We start from the raw sequence: 17,730 nt of genomic DNA on the forward strand, positions 1-17,730 counted from the left end.
ACTTTAACTAAACATGAAATCCTTTCTTCTTTTCTTTCATTTCCTCTGGCATTGGCCTGGAAAGATAATACCATCATCTCTATCTCCCAGGCCATTACTAAGGGGATAATCTTTCAGACTGCTGGATTTGTCATCAAAAACTCTGACCTATCCATGATGCCAGACACCCTCTGGTCCATTTTGCTGTTGCTGGTTAACAGGCCAAACTTGGGGGACTCTGTGCTGAGGCTGTATGCAAAGAAAGGGACACAAGGCAGAGGTAATCAGAATAAAACTCCGTGTGGTCTATAGCCCTTTCAATATTTACTGGCCTCATGGATGTTACCTTTCCAGTCCAGAATCAAGCAGGAATTACCAGGAGGCCTTTATGAATCATTTACGCTTCCCTTGGCAGGGCCCTACTTCCCCAGTTGGGGAGTAAATGTAAATGAGGCTATAATCAGGAACGTCTTCTTAACTCTTGAAAATACCGCAGAATTTGCTGCTAAAAAAACAATAGCTGCCCAACAAAAAATCCTTAGATTCTCTGGCCCAAGTTGTTCCTGATAACAGGATAACCCTTTACTATCTTTTAGTTGAGCAAGCTGTGCTGTGGCCACCACCACCTGCTACACCTGGATTAACACTTCTGGGGAAGCTGAAACCCAATTACATAAACTCAATTGTACATAATTACGTACAATTACATAATTACATTGAGCGAGTGGCTTGGCTTAAAAAGGTGACTCCTTCAAAGGGGTCTTTGACTCATTTGATTTCGATTGTTTTGGATCCTGGGGACCATGGCTCCGAAGCGTGGTCCAGACATTGTTTATAATAACCTCAGTAATCTCCCTGGCATGTTGTATTCTCTCAAAAGTTTATTTTTTTTAAGGATTTTCTTTATTTGTCAGAGAGAGAGAGAGAGAGCACGAGCAGGGGGAGAGACAATGGGAGAGGGAGAAGCAGGCTCCCCGTGGAGCAGCGAGCCCAATGCGGGACTCGAGCCCAGGACCCTGGGATCCCAACCCGAGCCCAAGGCAGACACTTAACCGACTGAGCCACCTAGGTGCCCCCAAATTCTGTTTTTTTAATAAAACATGTACAAAATCTTGTTTTTCTACCCAGGTCTTCCGTTTTGTTTTTCTGCCTCCTCCCTCAGAGTTCAGCAGTGATAGGTCACGTTTTTTTTGTTGTTGTTGTTGTTTTAATCCTCATGACTATTTCATCCACTCCAGCAACATGAACTGAATACCTACTGTGAGGTGGACCGTGGTAGATACACACAAAGATGACCTACCTGTCTTCAAGGAGCCACTATGATAGATCAGCATGTAATGAACCCATCACAGCACAGCAGGGAGAATGTGAGGAGGGACTCACGAGAGCCCAGAGGCAGGCAGGGAAGGTCAGGGAATGCTGCTGCCTGGAGGAGGTGACTCCCAAGGTGAATCTTAAAGGACGCCTTTCAAATTTACTGATCTGCTGAGGGCTGTGGGTTGAGAACAACTCAAACAAGAAAGGAAACACACAAAGGATCGCGCTCATGAGCGGTTAAATCGATGGGAGGGACTGAGGATTTAGTGCATCAAGGCTCATGCCTTGGGACAGCTTTTTGGAGGATTCGCATTCAAGCTCTGTTCCAAGCGGTAAGCTGCTGAAAGATGACGTTGGCGAAAGGACATGTTGCAGTGGTTCCTGCCCAAACTGTGATATTTTTACTTTTTCCCCAGATTGCGCTTTTTTCTTGAGCTTTAGGGGTGGAGCCCTGATCTCATGGATTCTCTGGCAATTCCAGGAGGAAGGGATCAGACAGGGAAATGTGCTCAAGACTACTCAGAGAGCCAGGATTTGAATCCCTCATGGATCCAATCTGAATTACACTGAAGGGCAAGGCCAGGGGTGCAGGCACCTGTCCAACATCTGGACTGGAAATGGATCTGAGGTCAGAGGGATACCAGGAATTCGTCTCTCTGTGAGACGTTTGGAGAACCACGCCACATCCTGTTTCTGCAAGGTGGTATTGCCAGGAATGCCGGTGAGGGGTAGAGGTCTCTATCCAGTGCCTGAGTCTGGCTCATCACATATTCACCAACTACTCACTAAGCACGTGCCATGTGCAAATGCCGCATTTGCTAGTTGAGAAGGTAAGTCATACACAACCAGGGGAAGAGAGCTTTAATTGTATATACGGCAAGACAGAGTAAATGCCGAAGGTGTGGAGCAGAATGAGTTCTCAAGGACAAGCTGGGTGGGGCTGTCCCAGGGACAACCAAGGGGCACAAATGTCAGCCACTTTAACCTTGCAAAGACACAATGTTTGGAGGTAGAACAAGAATGAACAGAGGTTTTAAGGGGACAGATTTGGGGATGGGAAAGGAAAACAGTTCCTCCTTTGGTCCCTGGACATGGAGGGTCCCTGGTTCCTCTTGACTTTCTCCATGTTTGTGATGCCAATTGGCTGCTGGTGGCCAGTTTCCTTCCAGCAACCACAGCCCTGGCTTGTGAGCAGCTCTTTGGCCTGGACCCCCAGAGCCACCACGGCCCTTGGCCAACCTCACCCCCATCAGTGTCAGGAAAAGCCCCAGGGGTGTCTGGAGACCAGATGAGGGGCTGCCAGCAAGCACCAGGCTTGTGGCAGCTTAGATGGTTTCTTTGAGGGGAGAAGCTCCCAGCTGCTGGAGAGAAATTTCTTCCCTCTTCTCTTCTGCATCCTTCTTGGAAAGACCTCCTTTGACTCTGTTGAAATGAAAAGGCAAATGGAAAAATAAGACGGAAAGGCAGAAAGGACATGGTGAGAAGCAGGTGGTGTGTGCACAGCATTCAACACATGTCTCTACTAGCCCAAAGCCCCCAAGGGTGGTAGAAGCCACAGTGGCCCTTCCTCTAGTTCTCGTGAGGGCACCCCAGGGAAAGACTGCAAGGTCAAAAAGTTTTCCAATGAGGACCTGAGGCCAGACACGCACCCAAGGTCACCCAGCTGGTGAATGGGGCACCAGGTTCACTGAACTTGCTGGGGCTGGGCCTGGCTCCCCTGCGGACCAGGGGCACCTGCAGAGACCCCAGGGGACTAGGCACTGCCAGGGCCCTTCTCGCTCTGCCCCAGGTAGAGAATCAGCCAGGCTGGAGCAGGGAGGAGAGTCAGGGGCTGGGGGATGGCAGGGAAGTCATCTGAAATAGCTTCCCAAACAGCGTGGGGGCTGCCCCGTGGGGCTTTCTGTCCTTTGAACAGGTGCAGTTTTGCCTTTTTCGCTTGTATCCCTCTATCTTTGAAATAATTTGTGTTCTGGTCTCTTTTATTTTATCCTGGAATTGTGCAGACCAAGAATGGTTTGTTCTACGTAATTATGTTAGTTTTCATTTTTTTCTCGTTGTCATCATTTACACCTCTTGTCCATTTCTCTGGTCTACTTTTCACTGGCTCCGGTTTGAGAATGTTTTCCAATGTTCCAAATGTTTTATCAGAGTTTTCATCCTTACCTTGTAACTCTTATTTCTAACCTTTTAGTCCAACGGTTTAAGTCATTTTTGTGTGTGATTATTTCCTCACATAATCACAAAGAAACATTTCTTTCTTCTCGCTCCACTGTCCTCCATGTCTCTTTTTTCTGCACTTGAAGCCTTGTATAGTCTTTCTGACTCTGTCCTTTGGGTCCATTCAGCTTATTGGCTTTACCTGTTGTGTGCCTGAGGGGTGGGGGCTAAGGGACAGGAGCCTGTCCCGCCTGCCTGTTCCTCCCCAGCTCCCGTCCATGGATTCCCCATCCCTTCCAAAGATGATTCCTAAAAACCCAGAGGCAGACATCCTCCAGATTCAACTGCTACAATGGTTAGGCTTGCTCAACACCATTTTTAAAATTCATCATATGAGCAAAGATGACCAGAGGCAGCATGTTGGGTGACCTGAAATCCATGGTCTTCTTTTTTTAATGTCTGAAATATAATACAATAAGCATTAAAAACGTCCTGGGGTCAGCCATGAACTGGGGTTCACCATGGATGAGAGGGCGACAGGAGGTCCCAGCTGACCAATGGCTTGGGCTTTGGCCTTGGTGGAGCGCCAGACCTCTTGCTGAAAGGCTGAACCCCATCCCCCAACCCTCACCTCTCTAAGCCCCCACTACAAGTGGGAAGAACTCCATGGAAGGTCACCGGTTGGAACCTCGCAACTTTGTCCAGGCCCTGCTGCCTCTCATCTGGGTCCTTCCGCCATCTTGGCAGGCTTTTAGGAGCACCAGCATCTTCCCAGACACTTCCCTAGCTTCTGGGCCTTGAGAGGGTCTCCCCTGTGTCTGGGAAATTACGTAATTGAATTCTTATAATTGCTTTCCTTTGTGCCTCTCCTCCTTTGTTACCAAAGAAAGCCTGCTCAATATAGACAATTTGGAGATAATTTTTATATTAAAAATTTTTTTAAGTTTTATTTATTTAACTAATCTCTATCCAGTAAGGGGCTCGAACTCAGGACCCCAAGATCGAGTCACATGTTCTTCTGACTGAGCCAGCCAGGCATCCCTGGAAATAAGTTTTAAAATGCGAAGTAGCCAGGAAAAAAATTAAATGTCACTCCTAACTATGAGGCAACCACTGTCACCATCTTAACATATTTCTTTCTCTCTTTCAAGTCTGTATTTCTTTTTTTTAGTTTATTTTTATTTATTTATTTAAGTAATCTCCACACCCAATGTGAGGCTTGAACTCATGACCTCAAGATCAAGAGTTGCATGCTCCACCGACCGAGCTGGCCAGGCGCCCCTCGAGTCTCCATTTCTTGACATAATTAGGAAATATCATAATTAATTTTAATATACTATTTAACAGTATAGTATAAACATTACCCATGCCCTTAAAAGTCTTCATCAACATAACTTTTTACTATTGCACAGTAATCATAATTTATTCAAATTGTTGAAGATTTGGAGAGTTTACGTTTTTTTCCAGGCATATTAAGCATGGTGATGAATATCCTTGTAAATAAACTTTGTCCACATTTCAGTTTATTTGCTTAGGGCAGATATGGAAATGTCGTTGCTACTTAGAAGAATATGAAAATTTTTCTATCTCATGATCAGTAATGCCAAAGAAACTTCCAGAAAGTTGCAGGAGTTTCCTCCTTCCTGTCCATACTTCGTCATTGACTACGACTATGTTTTAACTGTTTTCCTTATTGGATATTTAACAATGACCTCTTTTCTGTTTTAACTTACATTTCTTTGATTGTGACTGACGTGAATACCTTTCCTCTGTTTATTTTCTATCAGCATTTCCTCTGTGAATGTTATATTCTTACAGGAAAGGATTTTTTGAGCAGGGTTAGTCAACTCTTCTTTTGCTATGTTGCTCCAACAAACTGGGGCATAAGCCCAACTGGGTCATGGCGGCTGACCTGGCCCCCCGCCAGGCATACAGACCATTCTGCAGAAACATTATCTGGTCTTGTGATTAATGAAGGATGGGAGCAATTTACATACAAATAACTTACTAACAACTGGATTTTCGTCAGCCTGTGAAATAAATATGAGGAAGTTCCCTTTTATCTTTATGTAACCTAGGAACCGGTGGTAGGTGTGTTACCCCTAATCCCTCTTGGTTTGTAGCCATCTTGGAGATGGGTAACGTGAACCTTGGAAAGAGCCATTTTCTTCTCATCTTAATCCTTGACACCCAAGGCCTGGGACTAGCACTCATAATTATATGATGAGATTAGAAATGGAGAAAAATGAAATGGGCTGAGCAGTTCTTGAATTCTTATTGTTCAGATACCGAAAACTCCACTTGACTGACTCATGAGAGAGGCCGTTTCTTGCCTCCTGTTCCCCAACATCACCACTGCCTACCAAACCAAAACAAGTTGAGTCTTTTCTGTCTCATATTTGGTTGGAAGGGAATTGTCAAGAAGAACCCCAGACAGGTTATTGAAGAAGCCCATGGACCAGAACACTCGAGAATCATGCAGGAGCATATTAAATGTGTATCTGATTATAAGCCCCTCAGGGCCTCTAAAAATCTTAACTGCAGGAGATGCTATGGCTGTTGGAACAGGTAATCATTGCTGAAGAATACTCATTCTTCACGGGGGTAATATGGCCCTCAGGGGGCTAAAACTGGTTCTTGGAGTTGGGGAGATGAAAAATCTGAGATATTACAATGGTTTGTGGCCATCCAAAGGGCCACAGTACGTGAACAGATACAATTGTTACTGGCAGAGTGGAGGTGTGATTAGGGAAAAAAATGTATATCTAGAAAGGTCCCCACAGTGTGGGTGGGAGGGGTGATAATGAAAAACGGCTGAGAAACTTCTAAAGCAACTGCTCTAAATTCCCAGGCCCAAGGCTCCATTTAGGCTGAGATTTACTAATGCAAAGGAGACAGAAAGGGTCTTTAAAAATCAGACCACATCAATCCCTTCTTCCAAGTCCTGCAGTGGTTTCTCTATTAACTTAAAAGCCTAAGTTCTCAGAGTGGTCTCGAGGGCTGCCCCTGCCTCTCTCTAGGCTCATCTTTCAGGTTCACACCTGGCCATCAGCTCCTCCCAGCTCCCTGGGACTTCAGGGGGCCTTGCATAAGCTGTTCTCTTTTCCAGGGACACACTTGTCCCCTTCTCAGCCTGGCTAATTCCTTCTCCTTCTTTAAGTCTAGAGGCATCCTCAGTCACTCAGTTAGTCTCTCTTAATTGCACATTTATTTCTGTGTCTTTGTTCTCTCTGTGCCTCTGTTCCTCTGTAACCTCCAGGAGGGCAGAGATCACATCTGTCTTGTTCCCTCTGCACCCCACACTTAGCCCTGTGTCTGACCCATCGTAGGAACTCAATGAATAATAATACATAGGTTAGATTTAATACACAGATTAGATTTCAAAAAGGCTAAATTAAACACCAGGTAAAATCCTTGGCCTCCAGAACTCTGCCACAGCTCCCTGACCACTGTCCACTACGTTTAGCAGCTCACTCATGGCGGGCTCCATCTGGACAAGCTCCTCCTGGTGCCTCCCCAAGAGCAGGTTTTGTTTCCCAAGATGTTAGCCCATTCTATTTGCTAAAAAAGCATCATGACCATTTCCTCAATAGGTCACAGGTTTAAATTTCTTATGCAAAAGTTTATTTGAGATGTAAACTGGCTTTGAGTGTGGCTAGTCTACTTTTGGCATGGTTATACTTGCTATAATCTCAAGGGGGAATCTAGAGGAGTGTGAGGTTGGAGGAGTGGGGAGGTCAGCAGGATTGTCCTTTATCTGTTTATGAGAATGACAACCTGTGTCATCAAAAATATATGGAAAACTTTTCTTCCCTTCTCTTCCTGAACAATTCGATCTTAAAGCCATTACGTGGGGCAGAGCAAGGTAGGTGTCGACATGGAGGGCTGTCCCGGCATGGGGTTTTGGAGCCTAGGTGGGGTGTGGAGGGGTCTGTGAAGGAGAGGAATGAGTTACATGCTGGGGGATGGATCAAATAGGCAAATATGTTAAGGCTGAGGGAAGGCAGATTTCTCATTGTCAGAGAAGGGAGTTAAATATGAAAAGGGAGCAAACTGATATAAACCTGGTGGTGGGTGGTGTTGGAGGTAATGGTGTGACTCATGGTTTTCAGTATGATCTACAGATACAGAAAAAAAGATGTACGGGTCTCTGTACCTATATGTATATTCATATATTCCCTACCTCTGTTCGCTGAGAGGCTTGAGAGCAGAAAAACCCCATAATAATGAGCCCCTCACACCTGGATCTTGGCTTTTTTTTTTTTAAGATTTATTTATTTATTTTAGAGAGAGAGAGAGGTGGGGGTAGAGGGAGAGAGAGAATCTCAAGCAGACTCTCTGCTGAGCCCAGTGGGGGGCCAATCTCACAACCCTGAGACCATGACCTGAGCCAAAATCAAGAGGCAGATGCTTAATCGACCGAGCCACCCAGGCGCGCCAAGGATCTTGGCTTCTAAATACCATTCTCTACTAAAATGAGCTAAGACACTCAGAGAAATGGTTGCTGCCAAGACAGTTATGGGGAAACTCATTTCCTAGGCTATCCAGGAAACAAGGACATGCTTAAAGAATTTTGAAAGAACACAGAAGTCAAAAGGTTCATACTGCCCAAATTTAGGACAAATTGAGCATCAAAATAAACAGGGGATAATACATTGAAAAATAAGGATTGGGGCGCCTGGGTGGCTCAGATGGTTAAGCGTCTGCCTTTGGCTCAGGTCATGATCCCAGGGTCCTGGGATCGAGCCCCGCATCGGGCTCCCTGCTCAGCGGGGGGCCTGCTTCTCCCCCTCCCTCTGCTTCTCCCCCTGCTCATGTTCTCTCTCTCTCTCTGTATCTCTGTGTCTCGAATGAATAAATAAATAAAAATAAATAATCTTTAAAAAAATATAAGGATTTATAAATCTATAATGATACAAATACATACATAATAAATTGAAAGTTTGATCAGGAATGGAATACTTACATAGTTTAAAGTACTTCACCACAAAAGGCTTGTTAATTACAAAGGGGAAAAGAATTAACTTTACAGTGCAGAGGGCCTGGCAGGTACCTCCTTAATTAAGGGATCAAGGGGAACATCACCAATCACAGGACAAACCAAAACCGTGCACCAGCTGCTGGGATACAACGAGCAGAATCAGGCCTCACATTTGTGATAACATTGCCAGAGATGCATGAGCTACAACCTGTAGCATCAGAAAACCCCAAACCAGGGAGAAATCTACAGAATAACTGGTCTCCATCTTCAAACAGTCAAGGTCATTGTTAGCTCACAGCTAGTCCGTGGCAGCTCCGCGTTCATCTTCAAAGACATCTGGAGCCAAGACACTGCCCATCAACCACAGCAAGGATGAAATGGACTAGCCAGTAATTTTTCATGGGCTGTCAAAGTGTGACTCTCCCTCTGGGGACAGCCTCTCCCAGCTTGTCTAATATTGTTTGTTGAAAATTATGGATTTATGGTCTGCAATTGGTTTACCTGGCTCTACAAACCGATTTTAGCTGTGACCAACGGGATACCAAAAAAAAAAACCCCTTGGCAGACGTGTGCCTAGGCTTCCCCGAGATTGAGGTATCTCCCTTTCATGCTGACAGCCTGTGAGAGAGACCAAAGAGAGGGCAGAGAGGACCCCCGGGCAGGGCACCTGGGTGCCCTGGGCCTTCCTGATGATTGCCTGCATTTTCTTCCTCCTAACTGTATTGCATCCTTCATCTCCTGAAAGCCTTATATAAGTGTGCTCTGTGGACTCATCCCTGTCCTTGCTGTTATAAAACCTTGTAACTGTTGGAGTCAAGAGAGTCTGAGAACACCCGAGGATCTAGTCCAGCCTGAACGAAATGCAACATCTAAATGCCACTTGTGATTCTGAACCGGATCCTCTTGCTTTATGGGATGTTGGTGGTGGGGCGGGGGTGGGGGTGGGAAAGACTGGCAGAACTTGAATGAGGCCAGAGGATTAAATGGAAATCATATATCAATATTAGCTTTCTAACTGTGATGGTTCTACCGAGGTTGTGTAACAGAACATCCTTGTTGGAGAGAATTACACGTTAGAATATTTGGCAGAGATGTCTCAACAACTTTCTCTCCCAGGGTTCAGATTTTGAAGTTTAAGATTGCCCCAGACCACACCCAATACACAGACGCGGAGGCAGACGCCCTCACACATACATAATTTAAAAAATAAACGATAAAAGCAATGCAAAATCTGGGACTACTCTGCAACATTGTGCAGCTTCAGAGAGCTCCCTGCATTTTGGATATTGGTTGGTTTCCCAGGGTGTGCAAGCTCTTCCACACTCCCTGGGATGAATGGACTCCTGACAGGACCAGCTAGGTCAGATCCAATCAGCAAATTGTTGTGGGAAAGAATGGCTTGTTCCCAACTATTTTATTTTATTTTAAAGATTTTATTTATTTATTTGACAGAGAAGAGAGCACAGCAGGGGGAGCAGCAGGCAGAGGGAGAAGCAGGTTCCCCGCTGAGTAGGGAGCCTGATGTGGGACTTGATCCCAGGACCCTGGGATCACGAACCTGGGCCGAAGGCAGACACTTAACCGACTGAGCCACCCAGGTGCCCCTCAACAATTTAAAAAATAAAATTAATTTTAGGGGCGCCTGGGTGGCTCAGTCGGTTAAGCATTGGACTTTTGATTTTGGCTCAGGTCATGATCTCAAAGTTGTGGGATCGAGCCCCGTGTCTGGCTCCATGCTGGGTGTGGAGTCTGCTTGAGATTCTCTCTCTCCCTCTCCCCATGCACTCTCTCTCTCTCTCTTTCTCAATAAATTAAATTAAATTAAATTAAATTAAATTAAATTATTTTTAGTAAATGGCCTCCATCATGTAATTGGCTCACATCTGTAACAACATACAGTAGCTTTATAATAAATGTTCCTGCCAGGATCAAACGAAGCTCTGTTACCCAAAACTCGAATTTCATTTGGCATTACTGGGTTTTTCTATAGCTAGGGTAAGCAAAATGTGACTTTAAAAATGCCCAGGCCAGGGGCGCCTGGGTGGCTCAGTCATTAAGTGTCTGCCTTCGGCTCAGGTCATGATCCCAGGGACCAGGGATCGAGCCCCACATCGAGCTCCCTGCTCAGCAGGAAGCCTGCTTCTCCCTCTCCCACCCCCCCTGCTTGTGTTCTTACTCTCGCTGTCTCTCTCTCTGTCAAAAAAATAAATAAAATATTTAAATGAATAAATAAATAAAAATGCCCAGGCCAGAACCATTACAGTAATATTGGGGGGCCACTCCTCCAGTTGTCTCTTCATGTACTTGGGTCCCTCAGGCAACATCTCAGAGCACCTGCAAACAGGCTCTGGATTGGGTTATTGACAAATACTAACCCAGCATCTGGGGTGTCTAGACCTATACCTGTGGCATGAATGGGAATTAAACAGGCAGAGAGCAAAGAGAGGAACATTCCAGACAGAAAGAGCAGCCTTGGTGCTGGCAGGGGCCAGATCCTGGGAGCTTGTGAGATTTCATATTTTATCTTCAACATAAAAGGGTGCCAGGGAAGGGTTACAAGGAGGAGTGATGTGATTCCTTACATGGCAAGCCTTTCACACTAGTTGCTGTATAAAGAATAAAGTGGAAGGGACAGGGGAAGATACGAGGCTTTTAGAGCTGTCCAGACACGGAGGGGGATGGTCACAGGGGTGACAGAGAGGGACAGACTCTAAATATATTTTGGAGGCAGAATTGATAGGACTTGCCAAAGGCAAGTGTCCTGTCCTTGATCTATGTGAGTCCAGCCTTAGTCCATGGCTCAGGTTAGATGTAGGATGCTCATGGGGGATTATTTTAAGGATTTCAAACACAGTCCACCTCACAGGTCTCTGGAGAGATGGTTCCAGCTGTGGAATCAAGCTGGACTCAGAGAAAGCTACAGACTTGGGCCCTGTTCCCTTCCCCGGCCCCATTCCCCACAACCAAGGGTCTTCAGTGGCCCCACTGTTGCTGAGAAATGCAACAAGTCCACCTGACACTTTTAGAAACATCATCAAGGACATCACCTTACTCAGTGACCTCCCTAAGGAGATCCATGAGAGAAATTTCTTCTAGTGCTAATTGTTGAGGAAAGTTTCACTTTCCCCAGAGAACTGGTAGCCCCTTTTCTCTTGGACAATATGACGAAAGTCAGTAACAGGGTCTCCCTTTCTGTTGCCAGGAAGCTCTGGGCCAAATTTGAAGGCCACCATGGCAGCCACACGGGCCTGTCTTTGCTTCAGAATAAGGCACCTCTCTTCCCCACAAGCCGTTATCCCCACTTCTCTGCCAGGCTTGACCTCAGCTCATGTTCCTGTTTTGCCTGGTCTCCAGTTTATTCTTCGTTCTATTTCACCATTCATTGTTGGGTCTGTCCTTGATGAAAGCCAAGCCTCTTAGACAAAGGTGGGTAGGCAAGGCTGGTCTTCCCAACACGGCTCCCACCCACCAGCCATGACATTGGAAGAGCAGTGGGAAGACCCTGAGTTATTTCACCTGCAGCCTGTTTGGCCATCCACCCCCATACCCCCCCACCATGCCCAGAGGCTCCTTACCTCCTCTCCATGGCCTCGATGGTCTCCACCAGGGGCGCGTTGCGGGTCTCAGCCAGGAAGCAGACAGCCAGCCCAGCCAGGATCGAAGTGGCCCCAAAGCCCATGGGGGGCAGGATGGCGCTGAACTCCCCGAGTGTGGTGACCAGGGGCGCAACCAGACCCCCAAAGCGGGCATTGACCGAGGCAAAGCCCATCCCCATCTGCCTAAAAAGTGCGGACTGGTCAGTGGCCATGGCCCAGGCTGCCTAGAGGACTGGGAGTGCCAGGCCCTGGGTGTCAGGGGGCAGACAGAAAGGAGAAGGGGTCCTGCTTCAGCAAGCTCAGCAGGTGTCATCCTGGAGGTCCAGGGCCTCCCAGGTTGGGGCAGGTGCTGCTCTGCGTCCCCCCATGCACCCACCTGATCTCTGTGGGGTACAGCTCTCCGGTGAACAGGTACACACAGATGAAGGAGCTGGCCAAGCAGCCTTTGCCTAGTGCTGCCTGGGCCGTGCGCAGGGTCTGCATATCTGCAGAGGGGTAGGCAGAGCTGGGGGTTAGGGGGACCTCAGAGCCCCAGGGGGGACCAGGGAGGCAGAGGGGTGTGGTGGGAGCAGAGGTGCTCAGGAAGGGATGGGATCTGGGGAAGAGGAAGAGGCTGAGGCTCAGAGCCCAAAAAGGGAGGGGGTAGGCAGAGCACTGGGTGGAGGGGCTTGGGATTCCCACGACCTCATGTTCCCACTTAGGCCCCAGAACACCCCGCACTGCACTTCTCTCACTTCTGCCTCCTTTTCCCGTTCCCGAGGCAGGACAAACTTTGGAGTCAGGCCTGGGTGCAAATCCCCACTCGGTCACTGTCACTTAACCTCTCTGAGCCTCCCTGTCCTCAACTGTAAAATGAGGAAAACACCAGCACCTGCTTTGCAGGGTGCTCATAAGGTTCCGTGACGCCATGAGTGCAAAGGGCTCAGTGCTCACTCCGTGTTTGCTGTTACCATCATTGCTACTGGTTATGAATAGTAAAACCCCAATGCACATGCCCAACATCGAAGCAATGGTCAAGGAAATTATGGTACGTCCTCTGACTGCACACTGGATCCAGGAGGGGAGATTTATAAAACACCCACATCTGGGCTCTACCCCCTCTCCGTTATATTAAAGCCTCTTGGGGATAGCCTCAAGTTTGGGTATTTCTTTAAAGGTCCCTAGGAGATTCCAACGTGCAGCAAGAGTTGTGAGACACCAATCTGGATGAATTATTACATAGTAATACAAAATTAGGGTCATGGAACATTTGTATGAACATGAACAAGCATATTGGGGTGCCTGGTGGCACAGGCCATTAAGCATCCAACTCTTGGTCCCAACTCAAGTCTTGATCTCAGGGTCATGAATTCAAGTCCCATGTTGGACTCCATGCTAGGCCTGGAGCCTACTTAAAAAATAATAATAAATAGGGGATCCTGGGTAGCTCAGTTGGTTGAGCGTCTAACTTCAGCTCAGGTCATGATCGCAGGGTCCTGGGGTCGACCCCACTCAGCAGGGAGTCTCTTTCTCCCTCCCTCTCTGCCCCTCCCCTGCTATGCATTCCCATTCTCTCTCACTCAAGTGAATGAATAAAATCTTTAAAAATAATAACAATAAAAATAAATAAATAACATGAAAAAGCATATTTATGTTATAACATATAGTGAAATAGGATATATCTTATATGTATAAATAAGATAACACATATATACATATATAATCCCATTTTTATATATATGTACATATATAATATTATCTCAATTATGTCAAATACAAAATCTACAAAAAGGAAAAAAGACTGGAAGAAAATATGTCAAAATACCAATAGAAATAATCTATCCATTTTACAGGAAGGCGATAAAGCACCAAGAAATCAGACAAGCTGCCCAAGGCCATGTGCCCTCGGCTTCACACAAGCTCCAGGACTCTGAAACTCAACCCCGGCTTCTTGCTGGAATCACTGGACTGTTCTTTAGATACCTACAGTTGGGTCCCATTCCTTGACACTGCTGGCATTGGCCTGGAGCCCCTGGGCATTGGGAATTTCAAAGGTCATCCACCTGATCTCCCTGACAAGATGGTAAGTGCTTTGGGGGCAAAGGCTCACGTCTTTGCCAATTCTCCACCATGGCGCTGAGTGTGTAGTAAAAACTCTGCTAATGGACAGTCACTTCCTCTCCAGATCCAGAAGAACATCCCTCAGCCTATTCCCTTGCTGTAGTCATTGCCCACCAGACCCCAGACCCCAGAGGCTCCTGGGCGGTCATGGCAGAAGCACATGGCTCACCTTCCGGCACAAACATGTTCACGATCACCATGAGCCCAGCCAGGATGAGGAAGGAGGCCACGGTGGCCCGGCGGCCCACGTATATCATGGTGGTGGTGGCCACCAGCATGGCCGGGATGTCTATGACTCCGAACAGGACCTGCACCAGGTATACACTGAGTCCAAACTTCTGCAGGTCCATGGCCAGCCCGTAGTAAGCCATGGAGTTGGAGAACCTGGAAGAGGCAGTAGAATGGTCCTGCTATGGCCCAGGGTTCACTGTTCTGGACCCAGGGAACAGTACACAGGATGAATGACACAGGACGCCATTGTCAGGGCGTTAAATCCCCTGAATTTAACCCACCCCCCTTTCCCCTTCACCAAATCCAAGTCTCTGACTTGAGTCTTAGAGCCCAGGCTCCTCCCTCCATGTCCTTGCTTAACCACCTGCTCCCTGAGTCAAGTCCGTGGGCTCTGGAGTGTGAGTGTTTTCCTGTTTTCCCCTATCTGCACTGCTCCAGCCCCTCCACCTCCACCTTCAGTGGCTGGTCTGAGCTTCACAACTAAGAGCTAGAAGGAGAAAACGAGAGGCTTCCAACCAGGCAAAGACCCCATTGGACCCTCACAGCGTCTCTCAATGTTTACTGAGAAATCTACACCTACAGATGTCTGCTTCTGCCAAGGGGGGTTTACGGTCAATCTGACGGCAAAGGTCTGGAGTTCCCACACCGGGGCGGGTGGGGTCTCCAGAGAAATTTAAAATGTCTCTGAGGCAGTGTCTCAAAGAGATATTTGTACATCCGTGTTCATAGCAGCGTTATTCACAAGAGCAGAAAGATGGAAGCAACCCCAAGCTGCGACCGATGGATGGATGGATGGATAAAGAGCATGTGGTGGTTGCAGGTAATTACTCAGCCTTCAGAAGGAAGAAGTATGATGTTGAACTTTCTTTTATGTGTCATTTACCCACGTAACAATAAAAGCATGGGACTGGCCCTCATGAACCCCAGCAGGTTGGACTGGTTTTGTTTCCCTGCGAGACCATATGCTGACATAGGCTCTGAAACATCTTGGGGAGGGGAAGTGGAAAAATGGAATTTGGCAGGGGGCTCTCTCCAAGTAAGACCCCAGCCTCTGCCCCCTTAGCACTTACTGAGAAACGCCTACCATCCCTCCCACCTACCCCCAGCTATGTGAGTCAGGGGAGATGGAGAAAAAGAGAAGACACTTCTAGAAAGGTGATACAGTAATTCTTATTGACCCTAGACAGGTCTGGATTCATGTAACACTGTAAAGATATTTACAGATATGGGTAAGTTATTAGAAGCAAGTAGCAGATACGTATGGTATTAACCCATTTTTGTAAGAATACATGTGTGTGTCTTGTGTGTACAAAGGTCTGGAAGGATACAGACTCATGCTTGGCAGGGCTTGCTGCTGGGGGGTGGGGGGGAGCAGAGTGGGAGAAGGAGCGTTCGCTTTCCTCTCATCCAGTGATAACAGGTACGCATCTTGAGTTTACCAAGAGTTTACTATCGGCTTCACATACATGAATGCTTCTAATCTTCACAACCGCCCTATGTGGTAGGTACTATTATACCAATGTTACAGATGGGGAAACTGAGGCACACAGAGGTTAAGTAACTCACCCAAGACCATGGAGACAGAGCTGTGGCAGATAAGTGGCAGAGCTGGGATTCAAATCCAAGCAGTCGGGTTCCAGAGTCCTGCCTTTTATTTCGTCTTGTTTTTTTTTTATTTTTAATTTTTTATTTATTTTTAAAGATTTTATTTATCTATTTGACAGAAAGAGAGAGAGACAGCGAGAGAGGGAACACAAGCAGGGGGAGTGTGAGAGGGAGAAGCAGGTTTCCTGCCGAGCAGAGAGCCCAACGTGGGGCTCAATCCCAGGACGCTGGGATCATGACCTGAGCCGAAGGCAGACGCTTAAGGACTGAGCCACGCAGGCGCCCCTTGTCTTGTTTTTTTAAATTAAACTACAGTTGAGTCCTGCCTCGCAACCAATACAATATCCTGCCTATATGTTTCTGGGTTGTTTGGAAAAACATTTTTTTTTTTTTTCCCAATGAGTATGCAGTGCTTTTGTAATTTAGGGAAAAAAAAAATAACAAACCAGTAGAGAAAAAGAAATCCAAGTTCACGGAAGGCATTTACAACAGAAGCTTGTGAAAGTCCACCAGTTCCTCACCCTTCCTCTTCCTCCCAGATCTCCCCACCTGCCGGCAGAAACTCCATCTGGGTGACCCAGTCACTAGCTGCCTGAATTACTTCCTTTGAACAGAAATGGGCTTGAGCTTATTTTTTCCAGAAGGATCCAAGAGGGGACTTTCAACCCTGGAATTTTTTTTTTTTTTTTTTAAAGATTTTATTTATTTATTTGAGACAGAGAGAATGAGAGAGAGAGAGAGAGAGCACATGAGATGGGGGAGGGTCAGAGGGAGAAGCAGGCTCCCTGCCGAGCAGGGAGCCCGATGCGGGACTCGATCCAGGGACTCCAGGATCATGACCTGAGCCGAAGGCAGTCGCTTAACCAACTGAGCCACCCAGGCGCCCTCAACCCTGGAATTTTTGATTCATGATGTTTCTTCCCAGTGGGAAGAGGACAGCGAAGTAGGGGTGGGCCAGCAGGGGTAGAGCATCACCTCCCTGACTTGGGTTCTGAGGAGCTCTCTGGCTGCCCAGGGCAGAAGCCCTCTAAAGGTCCAGGGTGGTGGACAATCCCACATTTCCAGGGCTCAGGGAACACAGCTCTGAACTTAAATCAGAGAACAGACTCTACCCAAGCACTTACCCTGGCCAGGTGGGGGGTTACATGTCTAAACATTTAGTTCTCAAAAGGACCTTAGGGGTAGATATATAAGCCGGAAATTGGGGCACCAGGAGGCTGGCTGACTTGCTCGAGGTCACCCAGGTAGTCTGGTCTTCCACCACAGCCTGGCCAATAACCACGAAACAAAAGGGCTGGGTCTCCTCCAGAGAACAGATCACTCATTGCCTGTGTTCCCTACTTCACAAATACCAACCCTTACTATTTACATATCTAGGACATCCTGTCAAGCGCAATTAAAATGGCCCCCTACCCCCTTTCTAAATCAGTTCCTTACCTTAGGATTTGCCCGCTGCCAGTCTGTGCTAATGGGAATGGATTGCCCTTGTGGTTTTAGCCATTTTACACTTCATGTTTATCTATGTGAGCTGCTATGAATCCCTTCCTGGTCCCCCGGCAAACGCCACAACCATTTTTGTAAAATCCACGTGGATGCCGTCTCCTGCATGAAGTCCTCGGCAGCCCCAATCAGGAGAACTGCTATAGGGACACTTGTCATACCTCATAGACATTATCGTTTCCTTGTCTGTCCCTTTCTGACCCACAAGTGTTTCTCCAGAGTGGGACACTTCCCAGAATCTCCTGGAGAGCCCCAAGGGCCTAT

The 17,730-nt window shown here is 47.1% G+C and overlaps 1 long non-coding RNA gene across 2 annotated transcripts; it reads left to right on the forward strand.

Annotated features, from left to right (window-relative positions):
- The first annotated feature begins 1,640 nt into the window (after nucleotides 1-1,640).
- On the forward strand, nucleotides 1,641-15,282 carry LOC118549372 (uncharacterized). Of its 2 annotated transcripts, XR_013442279.1 has the most exons (5): nucleotides 1,641-2,126; nucleotides 13,863-14,092; nucleotides 14,195-14,447; nucleotides 14,800-14,990; nucleotides 15,091-15,282. It is a non-coding gene; the product is annotated as an uncharacterized LOC118549372 (long non-coding RNA). The 2 variants fall into 2 exon arrangements; XR_004924058.2 differs by having other exon boundaries at nucleotides 1,645-2,126; nucleotides 14,800-15,282.
- The last annotated feature ends 2,448 nt before the right edge of the window (nucleotides 15,283-17,730 follow it).

Source organism: Halichoerus grypus, chromosome 11 (genome assembly GCF_964656455.1).
Source record: "Halichoerus grypus chromosome 11, mHalGry1.hap1.1, whole genome shotgun sequence".
Taxonomy (NCBI): Eukaryota; Metazoa; Chordata; class Mammalia; order Carnivora; family Phocidae; genus Halichoerus; species Halichoerus grypus.